The 14,261-nt window shown below is 40.8% G+C and overlaps 1 protein-coding gene across 12 annotated transcripts in view; it reads left to right on the top strand.

Annotated features, from left to right (window-relative positions):
* AFDN (afadin, adherens junction formation factor) overlaps positions 1-14,261 on the top strand; it is a 138,756-nt gene that overhangs the window by 22,505 nt on the left and 101,990 nt on the right. The window lies entirely within an intron of this gene.

Genomic DNA, 14,261 nt, shown 5'->3' with positions numbered 1-14,261 from the left:
GATTACTTCATGCAACAAGGATTTAGATTTGATGGAGAAATCAAAAGCTTTACAGACAAGCAAAAGCTAAGAGAATTCATCACCACCAAACCAGCTCTACAACAAATGCTAAAGGAACTTCTCTAAGTGGGAAACACAAGAGAAGAAAAGGACCTACAAAAACAAATCCAAAACAATTGAGAAAATGATAATAGGAACAAACATATTGATAGTTACCTTAAACGTGAATGGATTAAATGCTCCAACCAAAAGACACAGGCTCGCTGAATGGATACAAAAACAAGACCCATATATATGCTGTCTACAAGACACCCACTTCAGACCTAGGGACACATACAGACTGAAAGTGAGGGGATGGAAGAAGATATTCCATGCAAATGGAAATCAAAAGAAAGCTGGAGTAGCTATACTCATATCAGATAAAATAGACTTTAAAATAAAGAATGTTACAAGAGACAAGGAAGGACACTACATAATGATCAAGGGATCAATCCAAGAAGAAGACATAACAATTATAAGTAAATATGCACCCAACAGAGGAGCATCTCAATACATAAGGCAACTGCTAACAGCTGTAAAAGAGGAAATTGACAGTAACACAGTAATAGTGGGGGACTTTAACACCTGACTTACACCAATGGACAGATCATCCAAACAGAAAATTAATAAGGAAACACAAGCTTTAAATGACACAATAGACCAGATAGATTTAATTGATATTTATAGGACATTCCATCCAAAAACAGCAGACTACATTTTCTTCTCAAGTGCACATGGAACATTCTCCAGGATAGATCACATCTTGGGTCACAGATCAAATGTCAGTAAATTTAAGAAAATTGAAATCACATCAAGCATGTGTTCTGACCACAACGCTATGAGATTAGAAATCAATTACAGGGAAAAACACATAAGAAACACAAACACATGGAGGCTAAACAATACGTTACTAAATAACCAAGAGATCACTGAAGAAATCAAAGAGGAAATCAGAAAATATCTAGAGACAAATAACAATGAAAACACAGCGATCCAAAACCTATGGGATGCAGCAAAAGCAGTTCTAAGAGGGAAGTTTATAGCAATCCAAGCCTACCTCAAGAAACAAGAGAGATCTCAAATAAACAATCTAGCCTTACACATAAAGGAACTAGAGAAAGAAGAACAAACCAAACCCATTTCTTAGTAAAGAAATCATAAAGATCAGAGCAGAAATAAATGAAACAGAAGCAAAGAAAACAGTAGCAAAGATCAATGACTGAAAGTTGGTTCTTTGAGAAGATAAACAAAATTGATAAAGCATTAGCCAGACTCATCAAGAAAAACAGGGAGAGGACTCAAATCAATAAAATTAGAAATGAAAAAGGAGGGCTTCCCTGGTGGCGCAGTGGTTGGGAGTCCACCTGCCGATGCAGGGGACACGGGTTCATGCCCCGGTCCGGGAAGATCCCACATGCCGCGGAGTGGCTGGGCCCGTGAGCCATGGCCGCTGGGCCTGTGCTTCCGGAGCCTGTGCTCCGCAATGGGAGGGGCCGCAGCGGTGGGAGGCCCGTGTACTGCAAAAAAAAAAAAAAAGAAAGAAAGAAAGAAATGAAAAAGGAAGAGTTACAACAGACACTGCAGAAATAAAAAGCATCCTGAGAGACTGCTACAAGCAACTCTGTGCCAATAAAATGGACAACCTGGAAGAAATGGACAAATTCTCAGAAAGGTATAACCTTCTGAGACTGAACCAGGAAGAAATGGAAAATGTGAACAGACCAATCACAAGTAATGAAATTGAAACTGTGATTAAAAATCTTCCAACAAACAAAAGTCCAGAACCAGATGGCTTCACGGATGAATTCTGTCAAACGTTTAGAGAAGAGCTAACACCCATCCTTCTCAGACTTTTCCAAAAAATTGCAGAGGAAGGAACACTTCCGAACTCATTCTGTGAGGCCACCATCACCCTGATACCAAAACCAAAGATACTACAAAAGAAGAAAATTACGGACCAACATCACTGATGAATATAGATGCAAAAATCCTCAACAAAATACTAGCAAACAGAATCCAACAACACATTAAAAGGATCATACACCACGATCAAGTGGGATTTATCCCAGGGATGCAAGGATTCTTCAATATACGCAAATCAATCAATGTGATACACCATATTAACAAACTGAAGAATAAAAACCATATGATCATCTCAATAGATGCAGAAAAAGCTTTTGACAAAATTCAGCACCCCATTTATGATTAAAAACTCTCCGGAAAGTGGGCACAGAGGGAACCTACCTCAACATAATAAAGGCCATATATGACAGACCACAGCAAACACCCTTCTCAATGGTGAAAAACTGAAGGCATTTCCTTTAAGATCAAGAACAAGTCAAGGATGTCCACTCTCACCACTGTTATCCAACATAGTTTTGGAACTCCTAGCCATGGCCATCAGAGAAGAAAAAGAAATAAAAGGAATACAAATTGGAAAAGAAGAAGTAAAACTGTCACTGTTTGCAGATGACATGATACTATACGTAGAGAATCCTAAAGATGCCACCAGAAAACTACTAGAGCTAATCAATGAATTTGGTAAAGTTGCAGGATACAAAATTAATGTGCAGAAATCTCTTGCATTTCTATATACTAATGATGAAAAATATGAAAGAGAAATTAAGGAAACACTCCCATTTACCACTGCAACAAAAAGAATAAAATACCTAGGAATAAACCTACCTAGGGAGACAAAAGACCTGTATGCAGAAAAGTGTAAGACACTGATGAAAGAAATTAAAGATGATACCAACAGATGGAGAGATATACCATGTTCTTGGATTGGAAGAATCAATATTGCGAAAATGACTCTACTACCCAAAGCAACCTCCAGATTCAGTGCAGTCCCTATCAAATTACCAATGACATTTTTCACAGAACTAGAACAAGAAATCTTAAAATTTTTGTGGAGACACAAAAGACCCCGAATAGCCAAAGCAGTCTTAGGGGAAAAAAACGGAGCTGGAGGAATCAGACTCCCTGACTTCAGACTCTACTACAAAGCTACAGTAATCAAAACAATATGGTGCTGGCACAAAAACAGAAATATAGATCAATGGAACAAGATAGAAAGCCCAGAGATAAACCCACGCACCTATGGTCAACTAATCTATGACAAAGGAGGCAAGGATATACAATGGAGAAAAGACAATCTCTTCAATAAGCGGTGCTGGGAAAACTGGACAGCTACATGTAAAAGAATGAAATTAGCACACTCCGTAACACCATTCAAAAATAAACTCAAAATGGACCAGAGACCTAAATGTAAGACCGAACACTATAAAACTCTTAGAGGAAAACATAGGAAGAACACTCTATGACATAAATCACAGCAAGATTTTTTTGGATCCACCTCCTAGAGTAATGGAAATAAAAACAAAAATAAACAAATGGGACCTAATGAAACTTAAAAGCTTTTGCACAGCAAAGGAAACTACAAACAAGACGAAAAGACAACCCTCAGAATGGGAGAAAATGTTTGCAAACGAATCAACAGACAAAGGATTAGTCTCCAAAATATATAAACAGCTCATGCAGCTCAATATTAAGGAAACAAACAACCCAATCGAAAAATGGGCAGAAGTCCTAAATAGACATTTCTCCAAAGAAGACATACAGATGGCCAAGAAGCACATGAAAAGCTGCTCAACATCACTAATTAGTAGAGAAATGCAAATCAAAACTACAGTGAGGTATCACCTCACACCAGTTAGAATGGGCATCATCAGAAAATCTACAAGCAACAAATGCTGGAGAGGGTGTGGAGAAAAAGGAACCATCTTGCACTGTTGGTGGGAATGTAAATTGATACAGCCACTATGGAGAACAGTATGGAGGTTCCTTGAAAAACTAAAAATAAAATTACCATATAACCCAGCAATCTCACTACTGGGCATATACCCATAGAAAACCATAATTCAAAAAAGACACATGCATCCCAATGTTCACTGCAGCAGTATTTACAATAGCCAGGACATGGAGGCAACCTAAATGCCCATCGACAGACAAATGGGTAAAGAAGATGTGGTACATATATACAATGGAATAATACTCAGCCATAAAGAGGAATGAAATTGGGTCATTTGTAGAGACATGGTTGGTTCTAGAGACTGTCATACAGAGTGAAGTAAGTCAGAAAGAGAAAAACAAATATATATTAACGCATATATGTGGAACCTAGAAGAATGGTACAGGTGAACCGGTTTGCAGGGCAGAAATAGAGACACAGATGTAGAGAACAAATGTTTGGAGACAAAGGGGGGAAAGTGGTGTTGGTGGGATGAATTGGGAGATTGGGATTGACATATATACACTTATATGTATAAAATGGATAACTGATGAGAACCTGCTGTATAAAAAAAATTAAAAAAATAAAAAGTACTTGTAAACAATATGCTTCCTTTCCAAAGTCTCTGCACTGGTTTATGCAGGTTACCTTTTTGTTTTTCTCTTACCCGGTACCAAGCGACATTCCAATCTCCTGTGGTCATTTGATAATGAAGAGTGAAACAGGAAGTACAGTCTGGAGGTACTGGTTGGCACCAGATATGCAGTTCAGGGTCCCTCATCGTAGCAGGGGAGAGAATGTCAGACGCTTGTACCGAAACAAAGTCTTTTGTTTTCTTTATAAAATCCCAACTAGAAGGCAGTAATGTTCACGTCACTGCTTTTGCACCCTCTATCCAAAAATTATTTTGTTTCTAATTTGTTCTTTCTACCTTGTTCCAACCCCCTTTAAAGTGTCTTATATGGAAGATATGAAAGGCCTTAAGAAATGGAAGGACTCAAAAAACTGCCTGTGTTTCAAAATGTATTTTTTACTCATGCAGTATATATATACTACAGTAGAGATTTGAACATATTTTTAATTTAGGTAAGTTGCTTGAGTTTTTTTTTTAATCAAAATAGGTTGAGTACTATGAATTCAATTTTTAGTATATTAAAAGGATTCAGATGGAAGCATTTTGATTATAGGAAGCTTCTTTGAATCAGTTGTTATAGTTTGAATATTTACTTCGATATGAAAGTTACTGTAAATACAGTCAATGATAGTCTGCCAGTTTCTGTATATAATTTGTGTGGTGCACGACCCTTGTTCAAATTTAGAAACTTCCTTTTAATATTTCACATACTTAAGACTCAGTGCAGATGTAAGAAGCAGGTTTTAAAAGACAATTTCCTCATTTATCTTTCTGGATTTTGTTTTGGATATTATAATATTGAGGTTGAGTTCAGGGACATGGTTATTTTCTTTGAACAAGAAGACATTTCAGCATTTTATATGTGTTGATTTGGTTACAGTCAGTTAGAGCATTGGAAATGATTGATAACTTTTGGACAGTGAATTTCAGAAATAGAACTATGACTGTTGTACAGTGTGGTTTTTTCTGCAAAGCTTAGTATTTTGTATTTTTCATATAGATGCATATAGACTTTTAATATGTGCTCAGTTTTTTGCCTTTGTGTGTATATTTGTGTGTGTGTGTGTGTATATATATATATATTTTTTTTTTTTTTTTGCTAGAGATAGGATTATATACCTTGCAAACTAGTTCTCATGTAAGTATATGAACACTTGAGAACTTGTAGATGGGAAATGACATTTATCATTTAGTGCCTTTTTTGTGGCAGGTGTGTTTTATGCCATAAATAACACAGTAATCACAAAACCCTGTGAAATAAACAGTGGCTTCTCCATTTTATAGGTAGGAAATGAGAGACTCAGATGTCTTACCCAGAGCTGCAAGCGCCTTAGGTGAAAGCACTGGGACTTTTAACCGCTGTCTGGCCATTCCTGAGGCTCTGCCTCACCTTCTTTCCACCACACACTGGCTGCTCAGTGTGAGCGAAAGATGTTTGGCCTCTGGTGTTAATTCCTTACCTGTCTGCGGTATCAAATTGCTTCGGATTTTTTCCCAGAGTTTCTTTTTATGAAAACAGGTTTATATTTAATACTATTTAGTTTGTACTTACAACTTATTTTCATATTTTTCGTAGGAAAAATTTCAAACATAGATACAACTCACTTATATCCACCCCCCAGACTTCAGAATTTTCAAAATTTTGTCATTCTTAGTTCATTATTTTCTGTTGTTGTTTTTAGCTGAAGTGTTTTAGAGCTAATCCTAAAAACTAACGTTATTTCCCCTCTACTTCAGTGTGTATCTCAAAACAACTTAACCGTAAATACGGTAGCTCCATCAACAAAATTAACCATAATTCCTTCTTTTCTAGTATCTAGACGACACTCAGATTTCCCTGTCTCCCTCGAGCATGTGTTTTTACAGTTAATTTATTTGAATCAGGATCCAAACAGGGTCCACACGTTATATTTAGTTCTCTTATGTTTCTTTTAACCTAGAGCATTCTAACCCCCCTCCCACCCCCATTTTTATTTCACGTCAGACTTGCTGAGAAAAAGTGCTCATTTTTCCTGTAGGACGTCCCTGTTCTGGACGGGCCCTTTCTTTTCTCCAAGGGTGGGCGGTGGAGTGTGACTTGTTTCTGTAGCTTCAAAGCCGTGACGGTATCCAGCAGGGCCTCGTAAGCCGTGCCGTGTGTGTCCCGGGCCCCGTGCTGGTAGCGGCGGAGGAGCTGGGCCAGCCTGCGCCTCTGCACCCTCAGTGCCGGGTCCCCTCAGCCTTCCCGTCCTTGGCTCGGCCAGTGCCAGTCTTCGCCTAAATCAAGTAAGGGTTAAAAAATCGCGATCGGAATTCTGTCATTTCTTTCACATTTATTGGCAGGAATTCTTTAAAAAACAGAAGCACATCTTCCTCCTTTAAGCTACAGGAAAGCAAAAGGAATTATTAATTCTTTGACTTTAACTGCTTATTTTCCGACTGAGGAGTTGGTGCCCTTGTCGCCTCCAGTGGTAACAGTGATTTTGGTTTTGTTTGGGTTTTCTCATTTCTGTTTACTGTCATTATAAACTTGAGGATTTTCATGGATTCTGTGTCTCTGTGAGTTGCAGCCATTCTTCTTGCCGGTATTCAAATTGTCCGGATTTGGCCAGGTGCACCTTTTGTTTGGCTAGAGGGTTTTGTTTTTTGAGAAGTTTTTTTTGAGAACTTCCTTGTTTTGTGGCATAACAAGGTGTCCCAAACTCATCTTGTCCATTTTGTGACCTGTACCTGGATTAAACCATTTCTCCAGGGAGCCTGGGTTCCTTTTAGTGGAGAGTAGTATTTAGAGACAACGGTCTAGGTGCCAGAGGTGCTTATTTCTACAGCTTGTCTTTTGCTTCGTGACCATTTCAGTGGTAAGAGCTAGAAGATACTTTTCTGTGGGGAAAAAAAATCCATGAGTTTCTACTGATGTTTCCAGTTCAGATTTGGCCCTACTGGGTTTATATGTAATTACTTTGATTTTTAAAAGTCTCTTTTCTCTTACATTGAAAATTGTGTGTTTGTAACTATATTAACACAGTACTTGTTTGCTTCATTCTATCATGTAGTTCTTGTATTAGGCATAATGGTACTAATATTATTACTAACAATAGGGCTTCTGAATAAAGATTAATATTTTTTCGCAAAATAATTATCCTTAGAATAGAGTCTACTAGGAATGTAAAGTCAAAACACTTTTCTAAGGTCACTTGAAAATGAGTCTTTTTTCTGTATGGCAATGTGACCAACTTCATATATAGTTAGATGTTAATTTCTGTTTGTTTTAAATTTTTAGTGTTTACTTTTCGTTTAAGTTTTAATTTTTAAAATAATTAAATGGGTCCAGAGTTGAAGCTGTATAATAAAGTGGATTTAGAAAGGCTTTGCTTCCATCTTTTATTACATTTTGGTTTATCCACTTTAGGGAAGGTTTCTTTGTGCAGATATGATCAGGGGTGTATGTGTGTGTGTTTCTTGCCCTTTCACATAAAAGATGCTTACCATATACACTGTTTTGTTCCTTGCTTTTTTCACTTAACTGTGTACTTGTGATCCGTGCCATGTCACAGGGTGAAGAGTTTCCTCATTTCTTGTAGTGGCAGCATTTTATTCCATTATATGAAAGGACCAGAGTTTATTCAACCAGCATACCTTGCTGCAGCATTTCCAAACTTTTGCTGTTATAAATGGTGCTACAGTGAATAACTTTGCTAGTGTATCTTTGGAATAGATCCACAAAAGTAGAATTGCTGTGTCAAAAGGTACATGTGTATCTCATTTAGCCAAATATTGCCACAGTTCTGCTCCTTGGTGTACCTTGTTTTGCCAGCCCCACTAATAGAGGATGTTGTCAAACTTTCAGATTTTTACCAATTTGATTGAGAAACGGCATCTTATTATCTTTTTTTTTTTTTTTTTTTTGCGGTACGCGGGCCTCTCACTGTCGTGGCCTCTCCTGTTGCGGAGCACAGGCTCCGGATGCGCAGGCTCAGCGGCCATGGCTCACGGGCCCAGCCGCTCCGCGGCATGTGGGATCCTCCCGGACCGAGGCACGAACCTGTGTCCCCTCCATCAGCAGGTGGACTCTCAACCACTGCGCCACCAGGGAAGCCCTTGTTATCTTATTTTAAAGTATTGAAGTTTTATCATTAATGAGGTGGTTCACCCTTTTTTATACTTGAGTCATATTCACTTCTTTGTGAAGTAACTGTTGAGGCTTGTTTTACCCATTTTAAAATGGGTTATTTATGTTTTTCTTCTCAAATTTTAGAGACTTTTTATATACTACATTATATTTCTTTCTGTCATGTAAGTTCGAAATGCTTTTTCCCCAGTGTGTCACTGGTCTTTGGACTTCACTTATTGTGTGCCTTTTTTTTTTTTTGCTAAATTCAAGTTGTTGGGTTTTTTTAAAATTCATTTTTATTTTTGGCTGCGTTGGGTCTTCGTTGCTGCATGTGGGCTTTCTCTAGGTGCGGTGAGCAGGGGCTACTCTTTGTTGTGGTGCGCAGGCTTCTCATTGCAGTGGCTTCTCTTGTTGCAGAGCGTGGGCTCTAGGTGCGCGGGCTTCAGTAGTTGTGGCGCACGGGCTTAGTTGCTCCACGGCATGTGGGAATCTTCCTGGACCAGGGCTTGAACCCATGTCCCCTGCATTGGCAGGCGGATTCTTAACCACTGTGCCACCAGGGAAGTCCCATCAAGTTTATTTTTATGTAGACAAGTTTATTAACATTTCTTAAATTGCCTTATGATGACATCTATAATTTTTTTTTTTTTTTTTTTTTTTGCTGTACGTGGGCCTCTCACTGTTGTGGCCTCTCCCGTTGTGGAGCACAGGCTCCGGACGCACAGGCCCAGCGGCCATGGCTCACGGGCCCAGCCGCTCTGCGGCACGTGGGATCTTCCCGGACCGGGGCACGAACCCGTGTCCCCTGCATCGGCAGGCGGACTCTCAACCACTGCGCCACCAGGGAAGCCCCGACATCTATAATTTTTAAAGTGTGGGTTTCCATGAGGATATTTATTTATTACACAAGTTTTAAAAGCAATGTGTAAACTATTTACACTAACACTGTAGAGATGAACTTAAACTATTCATAGAAATGCTCTCTGTGATTGTGGTAGGACTGAAAAGGAAGCTGAATCTTGGGGTTGGAAAGCTATGTAATCCCATTCACAGGAACCAGCCTGACTCAGTGGATACAGTGATGTCACTTTGTGTGTATGCCTGAGTGAGAGAGAGAGAGTAGGGCTGCCAGATTTGTAGATCAAGGAAATGCATTAGTCATGATGTGTCTGGACTTTAATCAAGGAATTCAACAGTGTCTTTCATCCTGTTCTTCTGTTTAAGGGCTGGATCTAAGTGCAGTGAGATGAATTAGGAACCGGGTGATTAGTTTTACCCAAAGGCTGTTGCTTAACAAATTAGTGCCAAGCTGGAGAAAGGTTCCTGGGTGGACTAATGGGGCAGTGACTCAAGACTTGTCATTTTACTGGAACCTCCTGTGAAACAGTAGTATTAGGTGCTCTCCAACAAGCTAATGTCATCTTAAATTGCATTAATTACAGGTATGATATTAGCATTAGCAGTATATTTGCAGCTGGTTAGACACACCTGGAGTTCTGTGATCAAGTCTGGGAACTATTTGAGGCTCAGAGGCTAGAACATGAATGTGCTCAGGAGAGAAGTGAACACAGTAGTAAGTGGGTCTGAGATTATGTCCCAGGGAGGAGAAGACTTGGTTGAATGGGAATTAGAATGCGAGGTTGAAGAGGTTCCAGGCTTATTCTGAGTCATGGGTCCCCACCGGGACAGTTTTATCCCCTGGGGAGTCTGTGCAGGTATCTGGAGGCAATTTTGGTTGTCACAGCTGGGTGGGTGCTGCTGGCATCCGGTAGATAGAGGCCAGGGATGTTCTAGGCAGCCCGCAGAGCACAGCACAGCTCCCACAGCAAGGAATCAATCCAGCCCAAAACGTCAGAAGCCCTTTTCTCCATCTAAACCCATTTACCGTGACCGGTAGTAAGAAAGAACTGCCTTTTTCCTAGGAGCCCAGGGCGTGCACAGGACCGCGCCTGGAGCTGAAGTCTCCTAGCCCAGAGCGCATGGTGCCTGGGAAATCTACTCTGCCCTGCTTCACGTCATCAGTGAATGGAAAAGAATGATCATTCATAAACCACGGTTTGAATACAGGTCTCAATGATACCAACAGGCAAAGTTAAGCAGTTGGCAAAGCGACGTGAGATGAATCTTGCTTTTGTATAAGGCGGTACTTTCTAGCTGTCGAGCTGCACAAAGAAAGCATCCGTTGCTTGGCTGGATGGTGCGTTTGTTATCACTGGAGATGTTCCACGGCGTTCTTAACTTGAGGTCTATGAATACATCCCATGGGATCTTTCAACGTGGGTGAGAAAATAAGTACATCTTAATTTTCAGTAAGTTTTATTAGCCTCTAACTGAAATTTAGCATTTTCTTCATTTATGAGTTTAATCTCATATCTACTTCAAAATTGGAGTTCTAAAATTTTAAATGCATAAAATAAAATCTAGGCCTTATTTAATGTTAATAAAGAATACTCATATTACTATGTCACAGGTTTTAAAAATATTTTAATAATTGTATTTTAATGTAATTGTTCACTTTGCAATCCTTTGTATTTTATTTTATGCATTTAACATTTTTTTTTTTCGGTATGTGGGCCCTTCACTGTCGTGGCCTCTCCCGTTGCGGAGCACAGGCTCCGGACGCGCAGGCTCAGCGGCCATGGCTCACGGGCCCAGCCGCTCCGCGGCATGTGGGATCCTCCCAGACCGGGGCACGAACCCGTCCCCTGCATCGGCAGGCGGACTCTCAATCACTGCGCCACCAGGGAAGCCCCATTTATCATTTTTATTCTGAGAAGAGTTGCATAGGCTTCGCCAGACTGCCGAAGGATCCATGGCAAAGTTGGGTAGACCCCCGCCTAGAGAGGTGGCTTTGAGGGCTGTTTCGTTTACCTCTGTGCTGCACTTTACATTTGTACAAGTGCAGTACTTAAAGGTTACAGTAGAAATAAAGATGGTCTTTAATCACATTTGTGATTATTGCTCTTCGCTCATGTGGGTTTAATGTGTTCTTCAAGTCGTCATATCTTTCGCTTCCCCAATGTATGTTGTGTGGTAGGTATTCAGATACAGATTAAAAATTCTAAGAGGACCGTGGGGAAGACGTTGACCTTTTGATCCCGTTATGATGCTGACTGAGGGCGGGTAGAGTTCCGGGTCCGATGGAGGCTCACAGGGAAGCACAGATGGAACTTGCCTGGGAGCCGGCAGACTTCATGGCTCCTCGTTCTGTGTTGTGAGCGGGCAGGTGTTAAGTAGGTGATGTTGGCAGTGATTACTGTGGCCTTTAAAAAAAAAAAATGTTGGCCGATTGGTTTTCATGGCAGCCTGTGTTTTCTGGCAGAGAATTGTCTTATTTATAATGTTGACATGGTTGGATACTGGATGGATTTTTGCTAGAGTTCATTAAAGGGGCGATCTGCGTGTGTTCTCTCTGTGGGACGTGTGTGTTTTCGATCAGTTTTTTAGTCCAGAGAACTTTTATCCTGAAAGATGACTTTTTCCCATTTTCAGTGAACTTGGTCTTCCTCAGCTTTGGTAACCTAGCCTCAAGATGTTAGGAGAACAGTAGTTGGCTCGCATCCAACAGGTGTGCATTGTGATGTGTTAGAGATTCTGCCTTTATTTTCAGACAGAAAGATGTATTGGAGTCATTTTATTATAAAGACCAGTTAGACGTGTGCAGGTATAAACTGTTGCTGGGTGGGGATTGCTGGGTCAGAGCAGCTGCTCTCAGATGACGACTCAGGCTCGCTGCAGACATGGTGTGTTCCGTTCCAGATGCCACAGTAAAGCGAGGCACACGGATTTGTGTTGGTTTCCGGTTGCATATGAAAGTTATGTTTACATGATCCTGTAGTCTGTTAAGTGCACAGTAGCATTATGTCTGAAAAAACAATGTACATACCTTCATTAAAAAAGAGTTTATTGCTAAAAATTGCTAACCATTCATCATCTGACAGCGCAGGGTTGCCTCAGATCTTCAATTTGTAAAAACCGCAGCATCTGTGAAGTGCAGTACAGTGAGGTGTGCCTGTAGGCCAGTTTATGTCACACAGAGTGACGGAGCCCTGCGGAGGCCGGGTGATGAAACAGAAATGATTGCCATGGGCAGAAGTGGGTGAAGGTACTTTCCAGATAGTTCTTTTAAGCTTTCAGGAGTATTTGTCTTGCAAAAGTTTTAGGTAATGAAATGCATATAATTTTAAAAAGTATTCTTGAAGTACTGGTTTAAAAAATAGTTCATACAAGTTTAAAAGATAGTGTTTATACAAGTAAGATTGCAGAAACCCATATTCAAGTATTTCTTCCATTCTCTACCTAACCTGTTGACATTGAAATGTTACTTCTGTTTTTAACAACGTGAGTCAGATGGCGGTTGTGCTGTTGATGGTTTATGTAGTGGGGTGTGTGTGTGTGTGTGTGTGTGTGTGTGTGTGTGTGTGTGTGTGTGTGTGTGTGTGTGTGTGTGTGTGTGTGTGTGTGATAAAGTGGTGGTCCTGTCAGTGGCTGTGCCCTCCATGGGGGTTGGGAAGCTGATTACCTGTTTGCAGGTAGCATTGTTGTGCTACAGGCTAAGACGTGGATTTCAAATAACTGCTGAAAGTGAGGAGAAGAAACGTGAGTGGAGCCTGGTTGCCCTGTTTAAGCTTTAGAGCAAGTCGTTCTGATTAGCTTGAGCCAGAGGAGATTGGGGGTTGCTGTGGTGAGTTTCTGCTCGTTTGGATAAGAAGGCCGATTGGTTATCAGTTTCATTCACTAATGAGATATTGATAAAATATTGAAAAGCAAGTCTCCATCTTTAACTCGTGGTTCCTTGCTTTGACTCTTTAGTGTGTAATTCCATAAGAAGCCTTCTCTCTCTCTTTTTTTTGTCTGTTGCATTCTTTCTGATAAACATGAAAATGCTTTTGTTTCAGAGTGGTTAACACAGCCCCAAGCAGTGTTGCATTTCTGTTGTAGAATTCGTCAGTGATCGTGTTTCTCACTTTATGTAAAGGTGAGTATATACCTTCAGGAAAAAAAGAAAGGTGTTTTCCTGTCAGGAAAAGTAAGTCAAGGAAAGGAACCAAGTGATGGTTATATTGTCTTTTCCTTCCCTCTGCACTGAGCTGTTGTGGTGGATATGCAGTACGCAGGTGACGAGAGGGGCTTGGTTACTGTCCCGCCAGCTCCAGACAGAAGTTTCTCCCTGAAAACTCGCTGCCAGCAGGCAGCACTTCACCCAGATAAGGGAGGCCCTGCAGCAGTGCTTTTATTTTAAAGATTTTTTTTTTAAGGTCAAGTCTTTTATTGATTTATTTATTCTTAGCCGCGTTGCGTCTTCGTTGCTGCATGAGGGCTTTCTGTAGTTGCGGCGAGCGGGGGCTACTCTTTGTTGCAGTGCGCGGGCTTCTCATGGCGGTGGCTTCTCCTGTTGCGGAGCATGGGCTCTAGGTGCCCGGGTTTCAGTTGTTGTGGCATGTAGGCTCAGTAGTTGTGGGTCACGGGCTCTAGGTGTGCGGGCTTCAGTAGTTCTGGCTCGCGGGCTCAGTAGTTGTGGCTCGCAGCCTCAGTAGTTGTGGCTCGCAGGCTCAGTAGTTGTGGCTCGCGGGCTCAGTAGTTGTGGCTCACGGGCTTAGTTGCTCCGTGGCATGTGGGATCTTCCTAGACCAGGGCTTGAACCCGTGTCCCCTGCATTGGCAGGTGGATTCTTAACCACTGCGCCACCAGGGACGTCCTAGTGCTTT

This window comes from Delphinus delphis, chromosome 14 (genome assembly GCF_949987515.2).
Source record: "Delphinus delphis chromosome 14, mDelDel1.2, whole genome shotgun sequence".
NCBI classification, from domain to species: Eukaryota; Metazoa; Chordata; class Mammalia; order Artiodactyla; family Delphinidae; genus Delphinus; species Delphinus delphis.
This window is presented reverse-complemented; position numbering and strand designations above follow the sequence as displayed.